Genomic DNA, 16,628 nt, shown 5'->3' with positions numbered 1-16,628 from the left:
TTTTTTCTTTCTGCATGTGTAACATTAAAGAACCTGTAACTAGTAAATGGCTAGAGATATATAGTCTTAATGAGTGGTTGCTGATAATTTCTCAACAAATGTCAATATATATATTAAAAAAATAGAAGTTTTTCTCTATTTTTCCCTAGGGATGATATAGCTATTATGGGGTTGGGGTGGTGAGAAATTTTTAATTAAAACAAAGTAAGATGAAGGGAAGTATTTGCTGGAAAAATAAATATTAGGGAATTTGTTTAAATTATAGGTAGGTTTTTAGGTCAATTAACAATAGATGCTATAACAAAATGACCAGATATCTTAGTAGCTTAATAGAATAAAGGTTGCTTAGTTATTTCTTTTTTTTTAACACCTTAATTAGAGTATAATTGTTTTTACAATGGTCAGTCTCTGCTTTACAAGAAAGTGAATCAGCTATACATATACATATATCCCCATATCTCCTCCCTCTTGAATCTCCCTCCCACCCTCCCTATCCCACCCCTTTAGGTGGTCACAAAGCACTGAGCTAATCTCCCTGTGCTACGTGCCTGCTTCCCACTAGCTATCTATTTTATATTTGGTAGTGTATATATGTCCATGCCACTCTGTCACTTTGTCCCAGCTTACCCTTCGCCCTCCCTGTGTCCTCAAGTCCATTCTCTATGTCTGCATCTTTATTCCTGTCCTGCCCCTGGGTTCTTCAGAAACATTTTTTTTTTTTTTTTTAAGATTCCATATATACGTGTTAGCATATGGTACTTGTTCTCTGACTACTTCACTCTGTATGACAGACTCTAGGTCCATCCACCTTACTACAAATAACTCAATTTTGTTTCTTTTTATGGCTGAGTAATATTCCAATATATATGTGCAACACCTTCTTTATCCATTCATCTGTCAATGGACACTTAGGTTGCTTTCATGTCCTGGCTATTGTAAACAGAGATGCAATGAACATTGTGGTACATGACTCTTTGAATTATGGTTTTCTCGGGGTATATATGGTTTTCTCAGTAGTGGGATAGCTGGGTCATATGGTAGCTCTATTTTTAGTTTCTTAAGGAACCTCCATACTGTTCTCCATAGTGGCTGTATCAATTTACATTCCCACCAACATTGCAAGAGGGTTCCCTTTTCTGCACACCCTCTCCAACATTAACTGCTTGTAGATTTTTTTATGATGGCCATTCTGCCTGGTGTGAGGTGATTCATCATTGTAGTTTTGATTTGCATTTCTCTAATGATTAGTGATGTTGAGCATCCTTTCATGTGTTTGTTGGCAATTTGTATATCTTCTTTGGAGAAATGTCTTATTTAGGTATTCTGCCCATTATTGGATTGGGTTGTTTGTTTTTTGGATATTGAGCTGCATGTGCAGCTTGTGACTTTTGGAGATTAATCCTTTGTCAGTTGCTTCGTTTGCAAATATTTTCTCCCATTCTGAGGGTTGTCTTTTTTTTTTTTTTTGTGGTACGCAGGCCTCTCACTGTTGTGGCCTCTTCCGTTGCGGAGCACAGGCTCCGGACGTGCAGGCTCAGCGGCCATGTTTCACGGACCCAGCCGCTCCGCGGCATGTGGCATCTTCCTGGACCGGGGCACGAACCCCTGTCTGCTGCATCAGCCACTGTGCCACCAGGGAAGCCCCTGAGGGTTGTCTTTTTGTCTTGTTTTTGGTTTCCTTTGCTGTGCAAAAGCTTTTAAGTTTCATTAGGTTCCATTTGTTTACCTTTGTTTTTATTTCCATTTCTCTAAGAGGTGGGTCAAAAAGGATCTTGCTGTGATTTGTCATACAGTGTACTGCCTACGTTTTCCTCTAAGAGTTTTGTAGTGTCTGGCCTTAGGTCTTTAGTCCATTTTGAGTTTATTTTTGTGTATGGTGCTAGGGAGTGGTCTAATTTCATTCTTTTACATGTAGCTGTCCAGTTTTCCTAGCACCAATTATTGAAGAGGCTGTCTTTCCTCCATTGTATATTCTTGCCTTCTTTATAAAAAATAAGGTGACCATATGTGCATGGGTTTATCTCTGGGCTTTCTATCCTGTTCCATTGATCTATATCTCTGTTTTTGTGCCAGTACCATACTGTCTTGATTACTGTACCTTTGTAGTATAGTGTGAAGTCCAGGAGCCTGATTCATCCAGCTCCGTTTTTCTTTCTCAAGATTGCTTTGGCTATTTGGGCTCTTTTGTGTTTCCATAAAATTGTGAAAGTTTTTGTTCTAGTTCTTTGAAAAATGCCATTGGTAGTTTGATAGGGATTGCATTTAATCTGTAGATTGCTTTGGGTAATTTGGTCATTTTCACATTGTGGTTTCTTCCAATCCAAGAACATGGGATATCTCTCCATCTGTATTTATCATCTTTAATTTCTTTCATCAGTGCCTTATAGTTTTCTGCATACAGGTCTTCTGTCTCCTTAAGTAGGTTTATCCCTAGGTATTTTATTCTTTTTGTTGCAATAGCAAATGGGAGTGTTTCCTTAATTTCCCTTTCAGATTTTTCATCATTAATGTATAGGAATGCAAGAGATTTCTGTGCATTAGCTTTGTATCCTGCTACTTTACCAAATTCACTGATTAGCTGTAGTAGTTTTCTGGTAGCATCTTTAGGATTCTCTATGTATAGTATCATGTCATCTACAGTGACAGATTTATGTCTTCTTTTCTGATTTGGATTACTTTTATTTCTTTTTCTTCTCTGATTGCTGTGGCTAAAACTTCCAAAGCTCTGTTGAATAACAGTGGTTTGAGTGGACAACCTTGTCCTAAAAGGCAACAATAATTCAATAGAAGGAAAGACTGATGGATAAGAGCATGTTCTTTGGACCACATTTATTGGATTCAAAAATACATTGTAGGGGCTTCCCTGGTGGCGCAGTGGTTGAGGGTCCACCTGCCGATGCAGGGGACACGTGTTCATGCCCCGGTCTGGGAGGGTCCTGCGTGCCACAAAGCGGCTGGGCCCGTGAGCCATGGCTGGTGGGCCTGCGTGTCCAGAGCCTGTGCTCCGCGATGGGAGAGGCCACAGCAAGGAGAGGCCCATGTACCGCAAGAAAAAAATCAGAAATACACTGTAAACATGCTAGCTGTATGACTCTGGACAAGTGACTTAAACATGTCATTCTTTAGCTTCATTTCTGATAAAATGTGGAACAGTATATGCTTCATAGATATGAGGGAGATTAAATCAGTTAATTTATACTAAATGTTTACAAGAGTGTTTTATATATATTATTTAATATTAGAACTTATTGTTAATTATTACATTATTATTATTGCTATTATTGCTAAAAGGTTTATAAGTGTGGTAAGAAGAGGAATGGTCACACAAAGATGTCCACAACCTTGGGACCTTGAATATGTTAGGTTCCATGGACAAAAGGAATTAAGGTTATAGATACAATTAAAGTTCCCAATCAGATTACCTTAAAATAGGGCAAAATAGGGAGATTTCCTGGATTATTTGAGTAGGCCCAATATAATTACAAGGTTCTCTAAAGTGGAAGAGGGAGGAAGAAGAGGAGAGTCGAGAAAGAGATGTGACCATAGAATCAGGGTCAGGGAAATAACTTTCTGGCTTTGAAAATTGCTGAAGGGGGTAATATCTAGAAGCTGGAAAAGGTGAGAAAACAAATTTTCTCCTAAAGTGTCTAGAAAAGAACCCAGCCCTACCAACTCACCGATTTCAGCCCAATAAAACCCATCAGACTTCTACCTATAGAACTGTAGGTATGTATGTTGTTTTAAAACAGTAACTTTGTAGCAATTTGTTACAGTAGCAACAGGAAACTAATGCAGAATGATACAAAGAAACCTCAACAGAGAGAAAATTAAATGCATACAAGATATGTTTGATCTCATATTCCACATTCCCAATTCTTTGCATTGAAATCCAATATAATATCTATACAATTTTTTTTTTATTTTCTTCACTGTGATAGAAATTCACCTTGTTTTCAGACACAAAGCAAATTCTGAAGTTTAGGAGTCCCATCCTTGCTTACATTTATATTCTATGTCCTCATTCCCAGGATGTTTGAGAGGAGACATGCCATCTTTCCTTCATGGAGAAATCCCAGTCTTACCCAGGGAATGACCTTTGACCTAGGGCCCCCAAATAAATCTATTATAATTAAATCATACAGAAAGAAGTTAGCATAGCAGCTGAGGCTATTACCTTTAAAAGGACCTTCTGCAAGGTTGGCACAGGAACCATTCCCTAACTGATAAGGGTTTTCACTGGGCCTAGACTGCGAGTACAAATAAAGTAAATTATGCTTAGCACTGCATTTCTTTACAGTGGAAGTCTGAAATTTGTATGTGCTAAGTGGAGTGTTGTCCACATAACCAGTCTTCTCATAAAAAACTTTGGGTGCTGAGTCACTAATAAGTCTCCTTGAGTAGAAACACTGTATACATGTTATGTCTTTTTCACTGCTGGAGAAATGAGCACAGTGTGTCCACTCACTAGAGGGAGGGAGCATAAGAAGACCCATGCACGTTTCATGGATTTCTCCAGACTCTGCCTGGGTCTTTTTTCCTTTCTAATCTTGTCAAGTATCTTTGCAATGTATGGATAATTGCAATCTTAGCCATGAATACAACTGTATGCTGAGTTCTGTGAGGTGTTCCAACATACCATTGGTTATGTGGGTGGTCTTAAGGACCACCAACACAGAAATATTAATAACTTTTTATTAATACATAATGATTCAGTCTGGCCAAACACCATAATTGAGAACTTGAATAGTAGATTCCATACTGAAGTCTGGAAATCAAAGACAAGGTTTTTTTGTTTTTTTATTTTTTTTTCCTCTACCAACTTGAGGTAAAGATATATATATCCACTTCTGTCCTCCAGTCCTTCAGTTAACTGTTCCTAATCTACTTCAGGAAAATTTTCAAACCTAAACAGTCCCACACACAGGTCTGTGCAACTGTGTTTATGCATAAATGCATACATATAACACACACACACAAACACACACACACACACACACACACACGTCATTCAAGAATTAGCAATAATTTTCAGGTGCAATAACTTCTAAATCCATAATGACATTTGCTTTCTTTTCCCTAGAAGCCTGATTTATTGACGGATAGACAGATCATCTCTCAAAGGCAGAGACTAAAAATGTAAACAAAGTCTCCACAAAAAGTAAGAAAAAATGCAGGTATAAGTAGATTTGATTTACGTAGAAAGAGAAATGTCTATTCATGTGATGATGAGAGGCGAGTGGATAATTGTGTTTTCTAGGACAATTAGGTAGAGTGTTGATGCAGGAAAAGGAAGTTTTCCCAGATATACATTTATCTAAACATTCTGGGTAATTTATAAGCAAGGCTATATATAGCAGTTAATAGAAATTATGGGGGTGAATATGGTGTTTTATAAGGGCGAACATTTTCTGAAGAGTTTTTAGAGGGGAGTGGACCCAGGGACAAAATAAATAAATAACAGTTTTATTGACTGTCTTACACACTCATTGCTCCAGTCTGCTCAACAGCACTAGGAGTGCTATTAAAATACAATTATAAGTAGGGATGATTTAGGTTTGGAGAGTGACAGAATGGTTTTAACAGAGGGTTATAGACACAAGATTCTACATGCATATAAGTTTTTCACTATCAACTTGAAGCTCCATGAACTTGTATGCCACAGCTATGTAGTTCCCTGCTGAATCTTTAGGTTTAGCATGATACCTTGCACAGAGCAAAACTTTCCATATTTAATGGATGAATACATGCATTAATTAATGAATACAGTTTGATTAGAATTAACTGAAGCAATTTACCATAGATTCCAGAGTTGTGAGTTTCATATAAACTGCAAATTTATAAATGAAGTCTTTATGAATATTTAGCCTGGAATTAATAACTGAAAGGCATTGGAACATCTTTATAAAATAAGCATGATAAATATATCACTTGATATAAAAACATCTGAAATACAATACTCTAACTTACCTCAGTTTTAGCATCATACATATGCCTCAAATACATACTTATTCAATAATATATTAATACAGAAAATCCCTAGTTTTATTTAAATTTATTAAATACACATAAATGGACATTTTAAAGTGTAAACTATTCACATTATAAAATGTACTAAAGAAATTTTTTACTATTCATAAATTTCACATTATATTTTAAATTTATATATATATATTACAAGTACAGAGAGCTTATCACAAATCTTTTAATGAGTAAGGTAATTACCCCAAATACTACGAACAGATTGAGGTTGTAAGAAATCAAAGTATATCAAGTGTTTTGATTAATAAATCAGTTCTGCCAGATGAGACAACACATAATAATGTAGGTAACCACATTAGGCTTATTTCTAAGCCTAGAGAAAACTGAGGATTACTCTTTAAAATTTAAGTTTCTGAAAAAGTGTGATTGTGTGATATAGAATGTTGCTAAAACCATGTAATGAATAAGACTGTGGAAGCATTAAAAAATAATGTGGGGCTTCTCTGGTGGCGCAGTGGTTGAGAGTCCACCTGCAGATGCGGGGGACACGGGTTCGTGCCCCAGTCCGGGAGGATCCCATGTGCCGCGGAGCTGCTGGGCCCATGAGCCATGGCTGCTGAGCCTGCGCATGCCAGAACGGTGCTCCACAGCGGGAGAGGCCGCAGCAGTGAGAGGCCCGCGTGCCGCAAAAAAAAAAAAAAAAAGTGAAATAGCTTTAAAATATTATTTTGTTATAGCCATACAGTCACTCTGTAGGCATACTTAGAGGTATGCCACCTTTACTATTGTACCTGATGAGGAAATAGTGGAAATCTATAGTTAATAACTTGGTTAACACAGTGGAGTGTCAATGTGTTACTCTACATGCATGCAATTGAACTAGGATGTAGATGTGGAAACTATGCCAAAAGCCTCCTGAGAGCAATCAGGCCTATCTGTTATTAAGAACTAACTAATTACCTGATGTTCAGACTTTGATGTCCTACAGTAAGTATGGCATTCAGCAAAAATCCTTAGTGTTTCAGAAATTATGTTCTAGGCAAATTAGCATGTCATCAGTTCAGAAGTGGAAATCCCTCCATGACACCAAATTAGAGTACTAATGGGAAGTATAGAGTAATAAAATCTTAAAAAAATGTAGTCCAAAAATTTCTGGAGGGGACAGTGGTTAACAGCTGTGGAAACAGGTGCAAAGCATGCATAACTAACAAAGTTGAAAGAAATCTATTAAAAGATTAAAATGCCTAATTTTAACCGAAGAATAGAATTCAGAAATAGAAGACCACAACATATTAAAGCTATTAACCCTTTTCAAAACAGTAAAGCATGTGAACTTAATCCTCTAGGGACATTATAATTGACTTCCATAATTCTATATTCACAGGCACTAAATGCTTTTAATGGTTGTTGACGTTTTAGGGAGTCAATGATTAGTATTTTTGTCTCTGCCACCCAAAGGCAGAATCAGAGAGAAGTGGACAACCACAGGTCTCCCAAACAAGAACCTCCATGGGCTGGGAATCAGAGCAGGGTGATGTCCTACCTACTGGTAAATTCAGAAAGAAGTGCCCAGAAGAAATGGGTGGAACATACACACTGCTTATACAAAACTCATTTACCTGGCAACTTACTCCTACTATGTCAAGGAAAGAATAACAGGGGCAAAGAGAGAAGACAAATTTTCCAAGTTCATTTCACTTGGTTTCTACTTTGCAAGATTAACTGTGAAATAGGAGAGAATAACAAATTATAGTATACTACAAATTACTTCTTAAAACTTAAATGTAAACACATGAATTTTTAATTTATTTTTAAAACAATCTCCTAATCATGATAGATTTTAAAACAGCATTACAAAATATGAATCAGCCTAATGATTTTTGTTTCTTTCTCTCCTCCTTCCTTCCTCCTTCCCTCCCTACTTTCCTTCCTCACTCCATCCCTCCATTACTTCTTGTCTTTCTCAGAGAAACTCACCAGCACAGTTCAATTATGCCTATTAAAATGAGTGAGCACTCTCATTCCATTTGCACTCTATGATTCACTTAAAAACTTAATATCTTCTGATGTTTTATGGACAATATTTTTAAAACTAGATAATCACTTGGAGGGAAGAAGTTAAATGAGGATCATGGTAGGCAAAATTTTAAACTGATATCCAATAACCTATATCTCTATAGCTCTCCCTTCTATAAAACACTCCATGCAGGTGTGGGCAAGACCTAGGAATATGATAGGTTACCACTTCCATGAGTTGTTATTAGCCAGCTGTCTTGAATGAATCAGGAGGGAGATTATCCTGGGAGGGCCCAACCTACTTAGGTGAGCACTTAAAGAAGGTGACGCATATCAGCTGGATTCTCCTGACTTACTGGCTTTGAGGAAATAAGTTACAACATTGTAAGAAATTTTTGAGGAATTCCCAAGATGTTTTACAAGGTTGATTTGTCCTTTTACAATTCCATCAAGAGTACGACAGCTCTAGTTCTTCCAAGGAACTAGACTTGCCAACATTAGTTATATTCAATCTTTGGAAATTTTAACCATTATAATAGATGTGCAGTTATATCTCATTGTGATTTAAATTTGCATTCCCCTAATGACTAATGATATTAGGCATGTGTTTTGTGCGTATCTGACAGCCATATGTCTTCTTGGGTAAAGTGTCTTGCTCAAATCCTTTGCCAATTTTCAATGTGGAGTTTTGTTTTCTCATTACTAAGTTTTGAGAACTCTTCATATATTCTGAATGCAAATCCTTTATTTGATATATTCTTTACAAATATTTATTCCCAGTTTGTGACTTGCCTTTTTTTTAAAAAACTCTTTATTGGAGTATAATTGCCTTATAATGTTGTGTTACTTTCTGCTGTATAACAAAGTGAATCAGCTATACATATACATATATCTCTATATCTCCTCCCTCTTGCATCTCCCTCCCACCCTCCCTATCTCACCCTCTAGGTGGTCACAAAGCACAGAGCTGATCTCCCTGTCCTCTGTGGCTGCTTCCCACTAGCTAGCTATTTTATATTTGGTAGTGTATATATGTCAATACCACTCTCTCACTTCATCCTAGCTTACCGTTCCCCCTCCCTGTGTCCTCAAGTCCATTCTCTATATCTGCGTCATTATTCCTGTCCTGTCCCTAGGTTCGTCAGAACCATTTTTTTCTTAGATTCCATATATATATATATATATGTGTCAGCATATGGTATTTGTTTTTCTCTTTCTGACTTACTTTACTCTGTATGACAGACTCTAGGTTGATCCACCTCATTTAAAATAACTCAATTTCGTTTCTGTTTATGGCTGAGTATATTCCATTGTATATATGTGTCACATCTTCTTTATCCATTTATCTGTTGATGGGCACTTAGGTTGCTTCCTTGTCCTGGCCATTGTAAATAGTGCTGCAATGAATATTGTGGTACATGACTCTTTTTGAATTATGGTATTCTCAGGGTATATGCCCAGTAGTGGGATTGCTGGACATATGGTAGTTCTATTTTTAGTTTTTTAATGAACCTCTGTACTGTTCTCCATAGTGGCTGTACCAATATACATTCCACCAGCAGTGCAAGAGTGTTCCCTTTTCTCCACACCGCCTCCAGCATTTATTGTTTGTAGATTTTTGATGATGGCCATTCTCACTAGTGTGAGGTGATACCTCATTTTACTTTGATTTAATGATTAGTGATGTTGAGCATCCTTTCATGTGTTTGTTGGCAATCTGTATATCTTCTTTGGAGAAATGTCTATTTAGGTCTTCTGCCTGGTTTTGGATTGGGTAGTTGTTTTTTTGATATTGAGCTGCATGGGCTGCTTGTATATTTGGAGATTAATCCTTTGTCAATTGCTTCATTTGAAAATATTTTCTCCATTTTGAGGGTTGTCTTTTTGTCTCGTTTATGGTTTCCTTTGCTGTGCAAAAGATTTTAAGTTTCATTAGGTCCCATTTGTTTATTTTTATTTCCATTTCTCTAAGAGGTGGGTAAAAAGGATCTTGCTGTGATTTATGTCACAGAGTGTTCTGCCTATGTTTTCCTCTAAGAGTTTTATAGTGTCTAGCCATACATTTAAGTCTTTAGGTCCATTTTGAGTTTATTTTGTGTATGGTGTTAGGGAGTATTCTAATTTCATTCTTTACATGTAGCTGTCCTGTTTTCCCAGCACCAATTTATTGGAGAGCCTGTCTTTTCTCCATTGCATATTCTTTGCCTCCTTTATCAAAGAAAAAGTGATCATATGTGCATGGGTTTATCTCTGGGTTTTCTATTCTGTTCCATTGATCTATATTTCTGTTTTTGTGCCAGTACCATACTGTCTTGATTACTGTAGCTTGTAGTATAGTCTGAAGTCAGGGAGCCTGATTTCTCCAGCTCCATTTTTCTTTCTCAAGATTGCTTTGGCTATTTGGAGTCTTTTGTGTTTCCATACAAATTGTGAAATTTTTTGTTCTAGTCCTGTGAAAAATGCCATTGGTAGTTGGACAGGGATTGAATTGAATCTGTAGATTGTTTTGGGTAGTATAGTCATTTTCACAGTGTTGATTCTTCCAATCAAAGAACATGGTATATCTCTCCATCTATTTTTATCGTCTCTAATTTCTTTCATCAGTGTCTTATAGTTTTCTGCATACAGGTCTTTTGTCTCCTTAGATAGGTTTATCCCTAGGTATATTATTATTTTTGTTGCAATGGTAGATGGGAGTGTTTCTTTAATTTCTCTTCAGATTTTCATCATTAATGTATAAGAATGCAAGAGATGTCTGTGCATTAATTTTATATCCTGCTACTTTACCAAATTCATTGATTAGCTCTAGTAGTTTTCTGGTAGCATCTTCAGGATTCTCTATGTATAGTATCATGTCACCTGCAACCAGTGACAGTTTTACTTTTCTTTTCCGATTTGGATTCCTCTTATTTTTCTTCTCTGATTGCTGTGGCTAAAACCTTCCAAAACTATGTAGATTAATAGTGGTGAGAGTGGGCAACCTTGTATTGTTCCTGATCTTAGTGGACAATGGTTTCAGGTTTCACCATTGAGAACTATGTTGGCTATGGGTTTGCCATATATGGCCTTTAATATGTTGAGGTGATTTCCCTCTATGCCTACTTTTTGGAGGGTTTTTATCATAAATGGGTGCTGTATTTTGCCAAAAGCTCTTTTGGAATCTATTCAGATTATCATATGGCTTTTATCCTTCAGGTTGTTAGTATGGTGTATCACATTGATTGACATGTGGTATATTGAAGAATCTTTGCATTCCTGGGATAAACCCCACTGGATCATCATGTTTTATCCTTTTAATGTGCTGTTGGATTCTGTGTGCTAGTATTTTGTTGAGGATTTTTGCACGTATGTTCATCAGTGATATTGGCCTGTAGTTTTCTTTCTTTGTGACATCTTTGTCTGGTTTTAGTGTCAGGGTGATGGTGGCCTCACAGAATGAGTTTGGGAGTGTTCCTCCCTCTGCTATATTTTGGAAGAGTTGAGAAGGATAGTGTCAGCTCTCTCTAAATGTTTGATAGAATTTCCCTGTGAGGCCACCTGGTCCTGGACTTTTGTTTGTTTGAAGATTTTTAATTTCAATTTCAGTGCTTGTGATTGGTTTGTTTATATTTTCTATTTCTTCCTGGTTCAGTCTCGGAAAGTTTTGGTTTCTAAGAATTGTGTCCATTTCTTCCAGGTTGTCCATTTTATTGGCATATAGTTGCTTTGTAGTAATCTCTCATGATTCTTTGTATTTCTGCAGTGTCAGTTGTTAATTCTCCTTTTTCATTGGTAATTCTGTTGATTTGAGTCTTTTCCCTTTTAGTTCTTGATGAGTCTGGGTAATTGTTTATCAATTTTTTTTTATCTTCTCAAAGAACAAGCTTTTAGTTTTATTGATCTTTGCTATTGTTTCCTTCATTTCTTTTCATGTGAATTGTCTATTTAATCTTTAAACAATGTCTTCTGAAGACCTGAGGTTTTAATTTTAATGAAGTCCGACTTATCAATTTGCTGTTTTATGAATCACGGTTTTTGGTATCAAATGAAGAATCTTTGCCTAACCCAAGGTAATATAAATTTATCTTATATATTTTCTTCCAGAAACTTGACAGTTTTAGATTTTACAATTCTATCTTTGATCCATTTTGAGTTAGCATTTTAAATATATTGTGAAGTATGGATTAAAGTGGCTTTATTTGCATGTGTATATCCAATTGTTTTGGCATTATTTTTTGAAACAAACTGTTTTTCTCCACTGAATTGCCTTTGTATCTTTATGAAATATCAGGTGTCCCTCTATGTGTAGGTCTATTTCTGGACTCACTCTTCCATTCATCAATTGATGTCAATATTATACTCTCTTTAATACTGTCACTTTACAGTAATCTCACATATGGTATGGTCTGCCTTCCAATATTGTTCACCATTTTCAAATTTGCTTTGGCTATATAAGTCATTTGTATTTACATATGATTGAAATTTAGCTTAAAATTGCAATTTTAACAGTCCTGAGATTTTGTGTAGGACTGTGTTACATCTATAGATCAATTTTGGGATAACTGACATGTTAATAATATTTTAGTTCTCCAACACATTAACAAGGTATTGCTTCCCATTTAATTAGGTACTTTTAAATTTTTTTCAGAGATATTTTACAGCTTTTTTGTACATGTCCTTCACATCTTTTCACAGATTTCACTCTATTTCATATTTTCATGATCTTTTTATGAAATTATTGTTTCTAATTGTGATTTTGTTTGTTAATTGCTAGTATATGGGATATAAAATTGATTCTGTGAGTTGATTTTGGATTTTTACCCTCTATAATGACAATTATTAATTCTAGTAACTTTTGTATATATCGCTAGATATTCTACACATATGATCATATTGTATAAGAAAAAACACAGTTTTAGTTTTGTTCCAATTTGAATATCTTTTTTTGGTTTCTTTACAAATTGTACTATCTAGAATCTTTAGTATAATGGCTAATATAATTGAGTGGAGCAAACATCCTTGTCTTTTTCCTCATGTTAGGGAAAACATTGTCTTTCATTATTAAACATGATATCATCTTTTGGATTTTCATAGAAGCACTTGATTAGGTTTTAAGTTCCTTTCTATTATGTTTGCTGAGATTATTTTTTAAATTAGAAGCTGATATTAGATTTATTCAAAATTTTTTCTGTCTCTGCTTAGATTCTATATGATTTCTCTTTTAAGTTGTTTAATACGGTGAATTACATTTTAAAGTTGAAAGTAGATGGATACTATTTAAATAGTATTTTTTATTGTTTACTATATTTCAGACATTAGCCTAAACATTTTATATCAATCCTCACAACACTATTATGAAGCAAGTATTATGATTATGTCCATTTCAAAAGAAGCAAAATTGAGGCATAGAGACCAGTTTGGTTAGTGGCATAACCAGGATCCAATCTGAAGCAGTGTGCATTTACATGCTGTAATAACAATCATGGGTTAGAAAGAGATCATAGTCTAACTGGGGACGTCAAGGTTTCATGGGAGGTAGAATAGCATATTTCATTTAGAAACATCTTTCAGGATAAACAGTAAAAAAAGTTTCAATATATATTTTTCATACAATACAATTCAGCAAATCAGAATTACAATATAAAAAGATAACATTGTAAATTATAAATGATTTGGTATAAAATGAGAATATGAGGTTCCTTAGTTTTTATCTTTTGGGAAGACTGATTGGGTCCAAACTTTTAAATATGACTGAAAATACAAGGAAATGAATTATACATGTTAGAATTGAATTTATTCCCTTTCTAGAAATAGAAAATATGAACAGACCAATTACTGGTATTGAAACTAAATGAGTAATAAAAAAAGACTCCCAACAAACACAAGTCCAGGACCAGATGTCTTCAAAGATGAATTTTACCAACATTTAGGGAAGAGTTAACACCTATGCTTCTCAAACTATTCCAAAACATTGCAAAGAAAGGAATACTTCCAAACTCATTTTTAAGGCCAGGATCACACTGATACCAAAACCAGACAAAGATATCACACACCCCCAAAAAAATTACAGGCTAAAATCACTGATAAACAGATGAAACAAATTCTCCACAAAATATTAGCAAATTGAATCCAACCATACATTAAAAGGATCATATACCTCGATCAAGTGGGATTTATTCCAGGGATGCAAGAATTTTTCAGTACCCACAAATCAATCAACATGATACACCACATTAAAAAATTGAAGAATAAAAACCATATTATCATCTCAATATATGCAGAAAGCCTTTTGCCAAAATTCAACATCCATTTATGACAAAAACTCCCGACAGTGGGTACAGAAGGATCCTACCTCAACATAATAAAGACCATATATATTAAGCCCATAAATAACATAATACTTAATGGTGAAAGGGTGAAAGCATTTCCTCTAAAATCAGGAACAAGAAAAGGATGTCCACTCTTGCCACTTTATTTGGAGTCCTAGCCACAGAAATCAGATAAGAAAAGAAAATAAAAAGAGTTCAAACTGGAAAGGAAAAAGTAAAACTGTCACTGTTTGCAGAGGGCATGATACTATACATAGAAAATCCTAAAGATACCACCAAAAAAACTACCAGAACTCATCAATGAATTTGGTAAAGTTTCAGGATACAAAGTTAATACACAGAAATATGTTGCATATCTATACACTAAAAATGACCTATCAGAAAGATAAATTAAGGAAACAATCCCATTTACAATTGCATCAAAAATAATAAAATAACTAAGAATAAACCTCCATAAGGAAGTAAAAGATTTGTACTCAGAAAACCATAAGACACTGATGAAAGAAACTGAAAATGACACAGTGTTCCTGAATTGGAAGAATTAATATTGTTAAAATGACCACACTACTCAAGACAATCTACTGATTCAGTACAATCCCTATCAAAATGGCATTTTTACAGAACTAGAAAAAATAATTTTAAAATTTGTATGGAAACACAAAAGACCCTGAATAGCCAAAACAATCTCGAGAAAGAATAGAGCTGGAGGAATCACACTCCCTGCCTTCAAACTATATCACAAAGCTACAGTAATCAAATCAGTACAAAAACAGACACATTGATCAATGGAGTAGAATAGGAGCCCAGAAGTAAACCCACACACTTATGGTCAATTAATCTAGAATATACAATGGAGAAAAGACAGTCTCTTCAATAGTAGTGGTGGAAAAACTGTACAGCTACATGTAAAATAATAAAATTAGAACATTTTCTCACACATATACAAAAATAAACTCAAAATGGATTTTAAAGACCTAAATGTAAAACCAGGAACTGTAATACTCCTAGAAGAAAACATAAGCAGAATACTCTTCGACATAATCATAGCAATTTTTTTTGGATCCATCTTGTAAGGCAAGGGAAACAAAAGCAAAGATAACCAATGGGACCTAACTGAGCTTAAAAAGCTTTTGGCCAGCAAAGGAAACCATGGACAAAACAAAAAGACACCTATTGAATGGGAGAATATATTTGCAAATAATATGACCACTATGGGGTTAATATCCAAATTATATAAACAGCCCCTACAAATCAACATCAGAAAAACAAACAACCTGATTAAAAAATGGGCAGAAGCCCTAAATATACAATTTTCCGAAGAAGACATTTAGATGGCCAATAGACATGTGAAAAGATGCTCAATGTGGTTAATCATCAGACAAATGTAAATCAAAACCACAATGAGGTATCACCTCACACCTGTCAGAATCGTTATCATCAAAAGACTACAAATAATAAATGTTGGCAAGAATGTGGATAAAAGGGAACCACTGTACATTGTTGGTGGAAATGTAAGTTAGTGCAACCACTGTGGAAAGCAGTATGGAGGTTCCTCAAAAAAATAAAAATAGAACTACCTTATGATTCAAGCAATTCTACTCTTGGGTATATATCCGAAGAAAACAAAAACATTAATTCAAAAAGATGCACGCACCCCAATGTTTATTGCAGCACTATTTGCAATAGCCAAGATATGAAAGCAACCTAGGTGTCTATCAATAGATGAAGGTTAAAGAAGATTGGTAAATATATACAATGGAATACTACTCAGTTATAAAAAAAAAGAATGAAATTTTGCCATCTGCAACAAGGACAGACTTGGACACCATTTTGCTTAGTGAAGTAACTCAGAAAGTGAAAGGACAAATACTTTATGATATCATTTTTATGTGGAATCAAAAAAATAAAACAAACTAGTGAATACAATGAAAAAGAAACAGACTCACAAATATAGACAATAAACTATAGGTTACCAGTGGGAGAAGAAAGGGGGCAGGGACAGAATAGGGTTGGGGGCTTAAGAGGTACAAATTAACTACAAAATAAATAAGCTACAAGGATATACGGTAGAGCACATGGAATATAGCCAATATTTTATAATTATAAATGGAGTTTAACCTTTAAAAATTGTGAATTATTCTCTTATACAACTAAACTTATATATATTGTAAATCAACTACACCTTAATTTAAGAAAAGAAAACACAGATAGTTTGGAACCGTTTCCAGATATTCGGAGTCAGTAGATATGGGATGGAATCCAAGAATATGCATATTTAACAACTTCTCACTGAAACTTATACTGTTATCCTAGGGACTTTACTTT

This window comes from Phocoena sinus, chromosome 5 (genome assembly GCF_008692025.1).
Source record: "Phocoena sinus isolate mPhoSin1 chromosome 5, mPhoSin1.pri, whole genome shotgun sequence".
NCBI classification, from domain to species: domain Eukaryota; kingdom Metazoa; phylum Chordata; class Mammalia; order Artiodactyla; family Phocoenidae; genus Phocoena; species Phocoena sinus.
This window is presented reverse-complemented; position numbering follows the sequence as displayed.